Source organism: Saccostrea cucullata, unplaced genomic scaffold (genome assembly GCF_032062105.1).
Source record: "Saccostrea cucullata isolate Sc308-1 unplaced genomic scaffold, CSIRO_AGI_Scuc_v1 ctg17111, whole genome shotgun sequence".
Taxonomy (NCBI): Eukaryota; Metazoa; Mollusca; class Bivalvia; order Ostreida; family Ostreidae; genus Saccostrea; species Saccostrea cuccullata.
Genome location: NW_026940407.1, coordinates 1 through 12,018, shown reverse-complemented (window position 1 = coordinate 12,018; position 12,018 = coordinate 1). Strand labels below are relative to the sequence as shown.

The 12,018-nt window shown below is 31.5% G+C and overlaps 1 long non-coding RNA gene across 1 annotated transcript; it reads left to right on the top strand.

The window, feature by feature from the left end:
* The first annotated feature begins 1,656 nt into the window (after positions 1-1,656).
* LOC134255365 (uncharacterized) lies at positions 1,657-3,339 on the top strand. Its single transcript, XR_009989528.1, has 3 exons — positions 1,657-1,867; positions 2,001-2,019; positions 3,278-3,339. It is a non-coding gene; the product is annotated as an uncharacterized LOC134255365 (long non-coding RNA).
* Positions 3,340-12,018: the final 8,679 nt, after the last annotated feature.

Below are 12,018 nucleotides of genomic sequence, written 5' to 3'. Positions count from 1 at the left end.
ATGTGTTATATGCAAAGAGAAGTAACTCTAGTTTATGTATATCTTATCTCCCCATAAGGGAGTTCTTCATTCTATAAAGTTCAGTTTTAGTGGATGATGCTGAATAAAGCATGGTCTAACATGCCCTAGGGTATTTAAAAAATTACAAGTTTCAGTAATATTGAATAAGACTGCATTTTCACAATTGTGAACTTTATGGCCGAAGTGCTAGGGTTTCTAGTGCTAGGACGGGGCTCATATAGTGAAAATGCATTATTATTTTCTTCTCTACTCTTCGGAATTTACATGTATTAAACTGACCAAGTAAATAGGTATATTGAATAACACTGCATTTTGCAAAGTTGTAAATTTAATGGCCCCAGGTCAGGGGTTCTGGTGTTATGGTGGGTCTCTAATTTTTATATAGTGAAAATGCATGAATTCTTAGAGAATCTCTTCCATTGCTCCTGGATATCATGCCGATGATCTAAGTACATAATCATTATGAAGAAGGATGTCTCTTCCAAAATGTATAAACACTGGGTCAGGGGAAATGGGGGGTTACATAGTCTAAAAATTAAACTTGTTTTGAAATCTACCCTTTGGTATTAATCAACAATTTATGATGAAATAAAATTTAAAATTTATGATAAGATTTCCAAAATTTTGAAATATATGGTCCCAGGTTCAGTGGTTCCCGTGTGGTGAAAAATGGTCATAAAGTGAAATGCATTTTCTCTTTGTTAATCTGATCTACCTCTGGGAGTTAAATAACAACAGTAAGCATGCTTAGAGTATAGTAATGATAGGCAATGGTGCCCCTCCCAGAATTGTGAATTCCATGGCCTCTGTTTTGAAAAATAAACCAAATTCAATTGTTGGAAAATTGATTGGAAAATGATACTCAGCTGACCTAGAAGGCCCTTGGACCTATTATTCAAATTTGATGACATTAAGAACAGATTATTTTTTTTAATAAAAAAAAACGTCATTGAAAAGCTTCAAAGCTATGAATGTAAAGTCATGTAAAAACGATGTCTACTTTAATTCCATTTTTAGGGAAACCAGATAAACCAACAAACATTGAAGCAACATGTCTGGTAACAGAGGCAAAGGTACGATGGACATCATCTTCTGATGGGGGTTCCAAACAAACCTTTACTGTAACCTCATTGAATGACGGCATTGAGTCAGGCTGGTCCAGTCCTATTCCAGACAGGGGATTTGATATTATACACAAAACCTACATAGGAAATCTCCGTCAATCCACATTTTATGAGTTTTATGTTTCTGCACAAAATAGGTTTGGTACCACAATATCAAACAGAACAAGTTGTACGACAATGACAGGTATATTTTCAGACTACTTATAATACTGATATTGTTGCCTTAGTCAAATGAATTTGTAATTTATGAAATATAATAAACTCAAGGACATTGAGAATATTTCTGGATGCGATGATGAATTCTTTCAAAATCATGTTTTCTTTCTAAAATTTAAATAGTAGTAACTTGAAAGATTTTTGGTTTAAAAATCTGATTTCTGAGAAATCTTTTCAGATACCAATTAGTGAATATTTTTTTAATTGTTCTATTTAATGTTAAAAGATATGCTAAAATCCAAACACTAACACGTCTTCAACACACACATAGTCACTCTCTAAAATACACCCACACAATTAATTTTCCATATATAATAATAATGTTATGTTTATAGACTTATACATGTAATTATTAGAATGTTATTTGTTACAAGCGCCATCAACGGAGCCTCTCAGTTATAAAGCTAAGATTGCTATCTGGAGCTTTGTTGGAGTTCTAGTGTTCACTACCATTGTTGGTCTTCCTACCGTCATATTTCGGCGTTATAAATGTTCCTGCATGATCGGTAATTTTTTCCCTTAATATGGGCAATTTCTAAAAATGTTTCAAATAAGTTTTACCAAGGATTTTCAGTGATGAATTTAATCTATTTTTCATTTGTAAAGATATGAGACATAATTATCAAATGTTTTTTGTAGAATTTAGAAGGAGAAACAAGTATGTATTAAATAGAAGTCACTTTTTTAAAAAAAAATCATCAATTATGCTATAAACAAATGCTTTATCTGATCCAACATCTTATGTTTTGGAGGTCTGTCTTTGCTCTGCTTCTATTTTGTATTGTTTTATGGACTTTTGATCTGGAATATTGTTCGTTATCTCAAAAATTTAAATTGATTCCCACTTCTCGTGTATATTATCGTATAATATTATTATAATATTATTATTTAAATATACAAGATCGGTTTGAGTTTTTGATATTAAGAAATTTGAACTCAAATACTAAGATTCTAAATCAAATTTATTTAAGAAATTTGAATTATGAAGTGCTACAAGGACCCCTGTGCACATTCAAAGTCTAGGTTACTAACACAGAATATTACTGTAAAAGGAGCAGGGACTGCATTTTCTTGTACTGAATTATAACGATATTTACAAATGAGAAAACGATTTTTTTTTTTCGTTTTTTGGTAGTAATGTGTAACAGATAGTGCACATTAAAAAAAATTTTTTTCTAGAATAATTTTTATTTCTTGCATCAACTTCACCATAAAAGAACTATGATTAAGAATTTATTATTTTGATATCATTATTTGTATTGGCTCAGTAATTATTTTTCGCGTGCAAGGATTCGTATGTTATTATTGCTATATTTAGCAGTACGATCTCGAGTCAATATTGCGTTTGATTGATTGATTGATTGTATATTGTTTAACGTCCCTCTCGAGAATTTTTCACTCATATGGAGACGCCATCACTTGCCGGACGAGAGCTGCAAATTTTGTTCTATACTCGGCACTTAGGGTCAATAAGGAGTCTTTTTCGTGCTAACACCTATTGCAACACGGGGCCTCGGTTTATACGGTCTCATCAGAAGGACCGGTCTCCACGTCCCACAATGGTATTCGAACCCGCAACGTAAGGATTGACTCTTTACTTAGCGACTCTAGAGCAGACGTTCTTACCACTGTGACTATTGAGTTTGAAAGCTTTTTAACATGCAAAACAAAATTCAGTATTCTCAATAAGATACAATAATGATTCAGAAATGTTTTGTGGTATTCTTTTACATGTGGCGGTATATAAGTTGGATTGGTTTCAACTATTATCCACTTTATGTTGACTGTCATATTTATTCGAACAACAATATTTAAGTAAAATATCTTTAAATGTTCGAAAAGATACATTTTCAAACCTCAAAATAGCATGTCAGACGATAAATTAAAGATACTGGAAATGTACGTTTTAATTACAGAGAAATGAAAGAAGCATCAACAAAAGAAGAGAATGCAAATCATTATGAGGAGCTAACTGGTAAATATCGATCGGAATTAAGGAACACATTTGACATACAAGTAATGGTGACAATTAATTAGTGTAGTTAATTGTTCATTATTTCAAATGTTTCAGATATAAGCAGAAGGTAAAACAAATTTAATTATAAATAAAATTCTGAAAGTGGCCTCTCTTTCTTTCTTTCTGTCTCTCTCTCTCTCTCTATCTCTGAAATAATACAAATTATACAAGTAATAATTGAAGGTAACTTTTAATGCTTTATTAATATGTTTATAGGCATACTTACCAGAGCTTAGATGGGTACAATGGAAAACACGTATATGAAAACCCCCAAACGCTTCGTGATTAAAAGGTATTCTAAATAATCTATTATCTACAGACTTTCTAAATGACTTTGAGCATAAATGCTGTTCATTATCTCCAAATATTTCATTACGGAGTACAACGTGTTATTCGATCGAATTAAATCAAAGTGCACAATATAAGGGTTTCCTCTTTTAATGATTAGTATGGTTATATAGTAACACGTTCAAATAGATTTATAAATTTAGATAAGAATTATACATTTTATCCTTAATATAAATACATGCAATTAGGAAAACGAATGACTCTGGTTAAATTATCATAACTGTACAGTTTATTTTTGAATTATTACATTTCATTAAAAAGAACAATTTAGTCTTGTTATAAATATAATTTCTGGATAATAATTGTGATTTTAACAAAGTATTCGATATCCTAACGTATCTAAACATATTTTGTAGGTGAAAGTGAAAGTTCCTTGGGGAAAGAGACTACATGTCTTTGACTATACTTATCTTTATTTCAACGCATCCTATAAGAAAAATATACATTCAAAAACACGATTTTCTGTAAATGTCTTAGAATTTTTATTCAAGCTTAAGTAGTTATACAAAAACATATGATTGTGATTGTTAAACTATTAAAACAATTTTTAATTTCTAAGACGAGATAAGATTATCAGCAGTCTCGTTTAAAGTCAACTTTTTGTAATTTCTGTGGTCAATACAATGACATTATCAGCAAATACAATTTATAATTGAGTTAAATGATGAGTGAAGTTTTGCATAAGTATTGTTAGACCATTTTATGAACACTGAATTGAAGAGGGATTTTTCTTTTAATTATTTCCCGATCATGACAAGGAGCACACGGCTCATGTCACCGGTCAGCAGGGGCTGTTTACCCCGCTATGGAACTTGATCCCATGTCTGATTTTTGTGAGGCACCTGTTTGCTCCACTACTGTTTTGTATTGTGTTATGGACTTTAAGCATAAATTCTGTTCGTTATCTCTAAATATTTCATTACAGAGTATAACGTGTTATTTGATCGAGATAAAAGTGTACAATCTAATTATATTATTAATTAAAAATATAATTTGTAAAGATTTCTACCTTAAACTGATCATGACAAAGCACACTCGACGAGCGTCACAAGTCGATCGACATTAAATGATTACTTATGTATGGCAATTATTCTCATCTCTAATGTTTTCATGCGTTCTTGATACATGTTGCTGTATTGTTGAATTAAACTTAAAAATTGATTATTTTATGTCGTCTTAATAATTGTATTTTAGGAATGTAAGCACAAATTGTTTGCTTTGCAAAGACTAAAATATATATTTGCTTTGAAAATTAACTGTTGTGTAATTTTTACAAAATGCTGCAGTAGTAGAGCCGTCAGTATCTACATGTCTACACAAGGCTAGTCAAGAAAGCTTGGGGACAAAAATCACATTTATGAAGTACTCTGGCTTTTTCTACGCATAAGCACAGGTTTTTCAAGCATATACATAACAAATGTATATCAATGTACCTACTAAACTAGTATGTAAATTAAATGTTAATCAACTAAAATTTCAAATCTAAGATAGAATTCTTAGAACAAATTTTAGAACAAAATAATTACTTTTTTCATTTGTTCTTACAAAATCTTTCTGCATTTTGTACTTACTCTGCTTTTATATATCCCGGGCATTCTTGTGGTTCTGTAAAATGGATTCCTTTTAAAGTGGAAGTACAAATGTATAATGGAAATATATGGAATTTAATAAAATTTTCAAACACATCAGTACAACATTTGAAAAACGGTTCATTTACCAATCATTAACATAGGTAAGTTTAAATAAAAGAGCCTATTAAGTTTATGTTTCTTTCTTAATGCCTATTTTTAAATGACTCTTACCGCATATTTATTTCAATAACATGTGTCTGAATGATACAAAGAAAAGTTCTTATGCTAAACAAAAAAGGTAATCAAACACCGCTTTCAAACACAAATAATAAAATCTTTCTTTTGTTCAACCTTTAACTGACTGTATTCTTAAATATCGTGATATGACAAATACTCTGCGAGTATATTACCGTTTAAAGTTATTCAAGTTCATAAAAATGACAATTTTGATTATTTATGTCTAAAATCTGATTTTGTATTAAGGTAAGTCTTGCTATTTTACTACTATTTAACCCATGCATAAATGAATGTATGTTAGGTTATTTACAAAAAAGTTATTGTAACCAGCTGCAATTGGACATCATTTGTAATCAAGAACTTTTCAATAACATGCAATGGTAATTTTATTTTATGAAATATTCTCATAAAGAAACTGTAATTTTTATTACTTTTCATTTCAATTCATTTTTCTTAATTTATATGTGTATTTATGATATCATGTCCCCATTATATCCTCATTTTGATAATTATAAAACATCATTCCTTAATCAGTTATTCAGATTATTAAAAAGTCCTATTCACTTGCAAATAGATAGCTTAATGATAATTATGTTAAAGCAATTTTGCAAATTGTACACTTTGATAATGATAATTATTTTGATTTTTTTCATGTTTTATGTTGAACTTGATAATAACTTGATAATAACTTGATAACTCTTCTTATTAAATGTCTCCCAACAAATGCAGCGCACAAGAAATCACAACACACCAGTCGCTATGTTCGTGCATTCATGAAATCTAAACACATTTTCTTTAATGAAAACCTAAACGGAATTTTTTGTGGTTTTTAATGGCAGTTTTTTTTTATTGACGTTGACGTGCATGATCGATCATGCCATTTTCCAAAGGTTATGCCATATACTGTTTACAAAGTATACATATTATACATTCAAATATGTCAGCTGGTATATAATACACGATCATGTATCCGGATACAAAATTAATTTTATTTTATAATTTTACATGTAATTTCATATCTTAGTAAAAAAAAGCATATTTTTCAGTCTTTCTACGCATTCATAAAGAAGAAATAAACTACATTATAAATAAGCTGAGCAAGAGAACATCCTATAAAACTGCTGAATGGTTTAACAGCAATAAAATGATTGTTCAGGATGGTGCAGAAATGGTCGATAATCTTTCATTCGCATTTGGAGACAAGACTATTGTTGATTTGAAAATTGGTCAGGAGATAAAGAAGGTACGTATGTTCACAGATAAAAAAAAATGTTAAAATTTTGATTGAACTTTTGTTTCTTCAAAATTTAAAACTGTAAGATTAATTTTCTATACATAAACTAAAAAGAATAAGAAAGAACCTTAGAAACATTTTTCTTGAACCTCAAATTGAGACTGAATTAAATCTACCCAATTAATAATCCATATATTGTGATTTTTAATACCCAGTACTCAAAAAATGTATGTTCAATAGTGTGTTTTTTTAAATGAATAAAACAACATATTAAAAAAAATCCGGAATAAACCCGGATGACTCGTTTTTGTAGGTATTCTACATACTAATTGTAACTAACATTACTATTCAAATCTGTCCTAAACATTTTAGTATGGAATATACATGTATAAGTCATATACCAATCGCAACTTCTCGGGCCTTTCAGACTAGCGGAAAATCAACCCGAGATGATGCGATTTCAAAAGTCATATACTAGTATCTGATCAATACACAGACCAGCAGATCCTTTTTTTATTCAGAGCACTTTTCCTTTTGTGCACTGATTTTATGAAATCAGAAACATTAGATTCAATTTTTTGTAAGTAACTATAAATTTGTGTTATAGTTATCAAATGCTTCATTTTAGCACAGAGTCCATTATAATGAATTTGACAACTGCTCCAAATGGATTACCGAATTTCTTAACCAGGAAAGTCCAGACACATGGAACCCGTTTGTATTTTACATTTGTGCAAACGCCTTCCGTTGCACAGTTTGTATCGTGGTATCTGGTCGTGAGGAATACAGAATCCACTCCTTGGAACAAGAGTCTCACATGGCCATTGTTCATTTTGGTATCATAGGATCATCTAAATATGTGTATTTGAGATGCAACAGAAAAGTATTTGGTAAGTTAAGTACAGGGATAGAAGCAAGTTTATAATCGTTTATTTGTATGTTGTTTAATGTCCCTCTCGAGAGTTGTTCACTAAATGGAGACGCCACAACTTGCCGTTGGAGAGCTGAAAATTTGTCGTATAGTCGGCACTAACGTTTATTATCAACAGTGAATGATCTTTTTCGTGCCAGCACCTACTCAATTTATATTGTTTTTATCACAAGACCGGTCTCCACGTCCCAATGTGGGATTCAAACCCGCGCCAGAATGATCAACTCCATGCTTCGCAACTTATGAGCAACCCCTTCAACCACTGCATGCGCCACGTAGGCGACAATTTTTCGGTTTAAATTGTACTTAAAACAAATTATCTTTTCCTATGAAACCTATCCTCTATAGTAGTTTATAGTTTTTATGGCGTAGATTTTAACTTGGTACATTGTAAATTTTTTAATTGCTTTTACAAATATTTGATTTTTTTTCCAAAAATGATTTAACCTAAATTTTAATTGCATAAATCTACTTAGCGTTTACTCAGATTTAAGTTTTTATCATTATTTCTGAAATGTTTGATCCTAAAGAATAATATAATAGTATAAAATTGGTGGATAGGACAATAATAGTTTTTATTATAAAATAAAAGAGACCTCTTTATTTACATGCAAAGAGAAAGTAGAGTCAACAAATTTTTACATACAAACTCAGCACAAAAAGAATAGATTGCAAGATTGATAATAAGTTTATAATACAGTGTATGTATTAAGCTTAAACGAAAGTTGAAATAATTAAGTCGAGATCAATAAGTTTATTTGAGATGCACTGCATTAATTGCAATGCAGAGAGAACCAATCAGAATATAAAATGGCTCTTGATCACAGGCACTTGTTTCTGTAATACATTTTTTACCCATAGTATAATAATGTGTGTTATTATTATACTATGGGTCAAAAATTTATTACAGAAACAAGTGCCTGTGCTCTTGATACATGTATTTTTTGCAATATTAAAAAATCTGCTCTTTAAGTTCTTTGTGTAACAAAAACAATACCCACTAGTTTAGGTTCAATGTCATTTAAATGGGTTTGTCTATAACTACATTTATTTATCATCATTATCAAGGGGGGAATCAACTTTAATTTTCTGTTTCCTTTAAAGTAAAACTTTTTAACGGGCTCTTCGGGTCTTCTGATGTTTTCCTTTGAAACTTGAAATAATTTTAGGGCAGATCAACTAAAACTAAATTATTGATAGTTTTTGTCAATTTCTTTTACAAGGAAAAAAATTGACTTCTGTTTTTGGAAAATCCATTTCGTAGAAAAAAATATATATATAACCTATTATTTATTAATTATTTTATTTGTAAATTTCTTGCAGATGCTTTGAATATATTTAGATTATCTTCCGCCAAATTTGTGGATGATTCACGGGAAGGAGGTGAGGATGTGATGAAGTATGTGATGAAGTATAGTGAAGTTGTAAAGGAGAACAACACACTAAAAAAGAATTAAAAGAAAACAGAGATGATCTGGATAATGTGAAAAAAGAGTTTGATGACTTGGTTCAAGATATTTCTGTAAAAATGAAAATGTTTGCAAAGAAAATCGAAAGTTGTGCGGGTAATGCAAAAGACACACTAGTACCTCAGTCACTTTCTGAATGTAAAGAAAGCAACGGTCAACCAGATGTAATAAAGAAATCTGACAACCATCTTAAAAAGCAGAGCAGAGATACACCCACGAAGGGTCAAAAGATGCATGAAGGTTATCTCTTTAAGAAAAATGTGTCACCATCACTTAGCCGGCCTGAGGTCAAATCTAGAAACAAGGCAAGTCCTGTGAATAATGTTTACAACGTATCAAGATTAGCAACACCTTCTCCTTTTAAAGGCAAACAAAAGACGAAATCATTTTTAAAAAGACTGGCAGAGGGCGAAAATGCATCTGATGTTATGGACAATACTGTTGAGGTCAGAGGACACCTTGAGTCTTCAAGGTTACCACACTCACTTCCCGAGGTTGATACTAGTTAATAGCATAAACTGTTACATATTTATTGTTAGAGTTTGTATAAATTTTATCAACAATGATTACAAGGAGATAACGAACAGTATATTTGAGCTCAAAAGTTCATTAAATAAAAGATAAGCAACCAAAAAATCAGTGGGATCATGCAGGTGCCAAACCAACATAATTTTCTACGCAGACAACCTTAGGAAGGGTGGTCTAAAAGTTCGCGAACTAATTAAATTTCTAACAAAGAAGAAATAATATTAGGCGTCAGTATCCAATATCTTCTACAGAAAAAAAGTCCTCCCAGATTTTAATGTGTTTCTACAATCGCTTTGCCCATGCGCCAATTACGTGATCTTAGCGGTCATGTGACACATTCCGTGGCGTTCTTACACAGAAACTAAAAGATTTCTCAGAGTCTTTTAATTGTTACCATGCAAGACATTTTTTCTATTCAAAAACAATCCATTCGTCAGAAATAACCAAATCTTAGCAGTAGGGGGTTGCTAAGGATATCCAAATACTAGTAACCGGTTTTCTGGTACAATACCAGTTTCAAAAATGAAATTTTTCATAAAATTTACATTTTCATAAATTGGCAGAAATTATGACAAAGTTGTTCTTATGTGCTCATTTAAAATATTATCGAAGCCCGGGGCCATACTTTTCTTCAAATCATTAACATCAGCATTCGTCTCAATGATAAATTGTATTTGCTGACAAACTTATAAGTCATTGCCTCGACCATAGAACTTAAGAAAGCAAGACTGCTGATATTCTTGTCTCATCAACTTGTTTGTCAATAATTTACCCTATTTTACAAATTGTTCATACGTACAGCATGCTCTTGCGTATAGAATCAACTGAGATATATATATATATATATATATATATATATATATATATATATATATATATTTCGAATGCAGGTGATGAAAGGGTATTGCTGCAAAAGTAACGGAAGTTGACGACTATTAGGTTATGGTCATCCATTTTATCATAGATCTTGGTTGTTAGATTACCATTAACGTCTTTTTCAAGTAAAATATCCAAATATGACAATTTTGGAATGCTTGCCCGTACGAAACAGTCCGGGCGGCTTAGACACGGCTCAAGCACGGATTCCGACTCCAGAAACCCGTGCTTCAGCATTCCGTGCTCTTATGTAAAGTATGTATAGAAAGCCGTGCCTAAAAGTGGTCGAGGCACGGACAGGGCACGGGATATTGGCCGAAATATTTAAATGAGATCACACGGTTTTACAAAACCCGTGTCAAAAAGCCGTGCTTGTTTCCATATATGGACTCATGGATTCTGTAAACCCGTGTCTGAAACCCGTGTCCTTTTCCATATATGGAGACACGTTTTTTTGAAACCCGTGTCAAAAAAGCCATGCCGTATACCATATAAGGAGTCACGGGATCTGTGCATTTGTTTAGATCTAGGTCATGGCCTTTAGAGAAACCCCTGATGTAACTGTGGATGCCAAAATGGTGACTGAAACCAAACTAACTCCAAATTGCTTTACATTAATGCTTTATAGTTTTAGAATTTTAAGAGTTAAAAATCTTATATAAATATGTACATTTACTAATTTCTGTTAAAGATTAACTTTATCAGTCACAATCCGTGATAGTTTTAATTAAGGTTTTAATGATAATGTACAATTAATCTAGTAGCTAAGTTTGCACAATCTGAGAAAGAATTTAGTTTAAATAAAACTTTCACTAGCTAGCACATTGATGTCACATAAAATATATATTATAAAGGATTAGTGAAAGTCCAACTGAAGTCATTCAAATAAACCTTATAAACTATTTCATCATGTTCATTGTCAACATTGCAATACAGGAAGATCATTAAAATTGAAAAATTGACTTATTTATTCTAGATTACACTTACTTTATTTAGTTCAAAAGTGAAGAAATTATCCCAGACTGACATAAATACAATTCCAACTGACATCTATTAGTTTAATATCCTTTAATTAGAGGAAAAAACACATTCTTAGCTCATGACCATGAATCCCTCCAATTTAATATTCAAATAAAGGAAGTTATGATTGAGCATGCTCAGTAAAAAGCCGTGAGATATAAATAAATAGTTTGAAGCAAAACCCGCCTGAGTTAAAAACCGTCTCCCTGGGACACAGATTCCGTGCCTCCACATGGGTTTCTGTGAGTGAGGATTCCTCACTTTCAGACACGGAAGCCGTGTCCGTGTCTTGGACACGCAGAACCCGTGCGGCTTTTTAAAAACCCGTGCGGATTCCGTGTCTTAGCCGTGCCTATTCCACCTCGAACTTTCGTACGGGTAATTTCCTCCGTAGATAATTATTTTCAGGGATTTTTTATACATTGT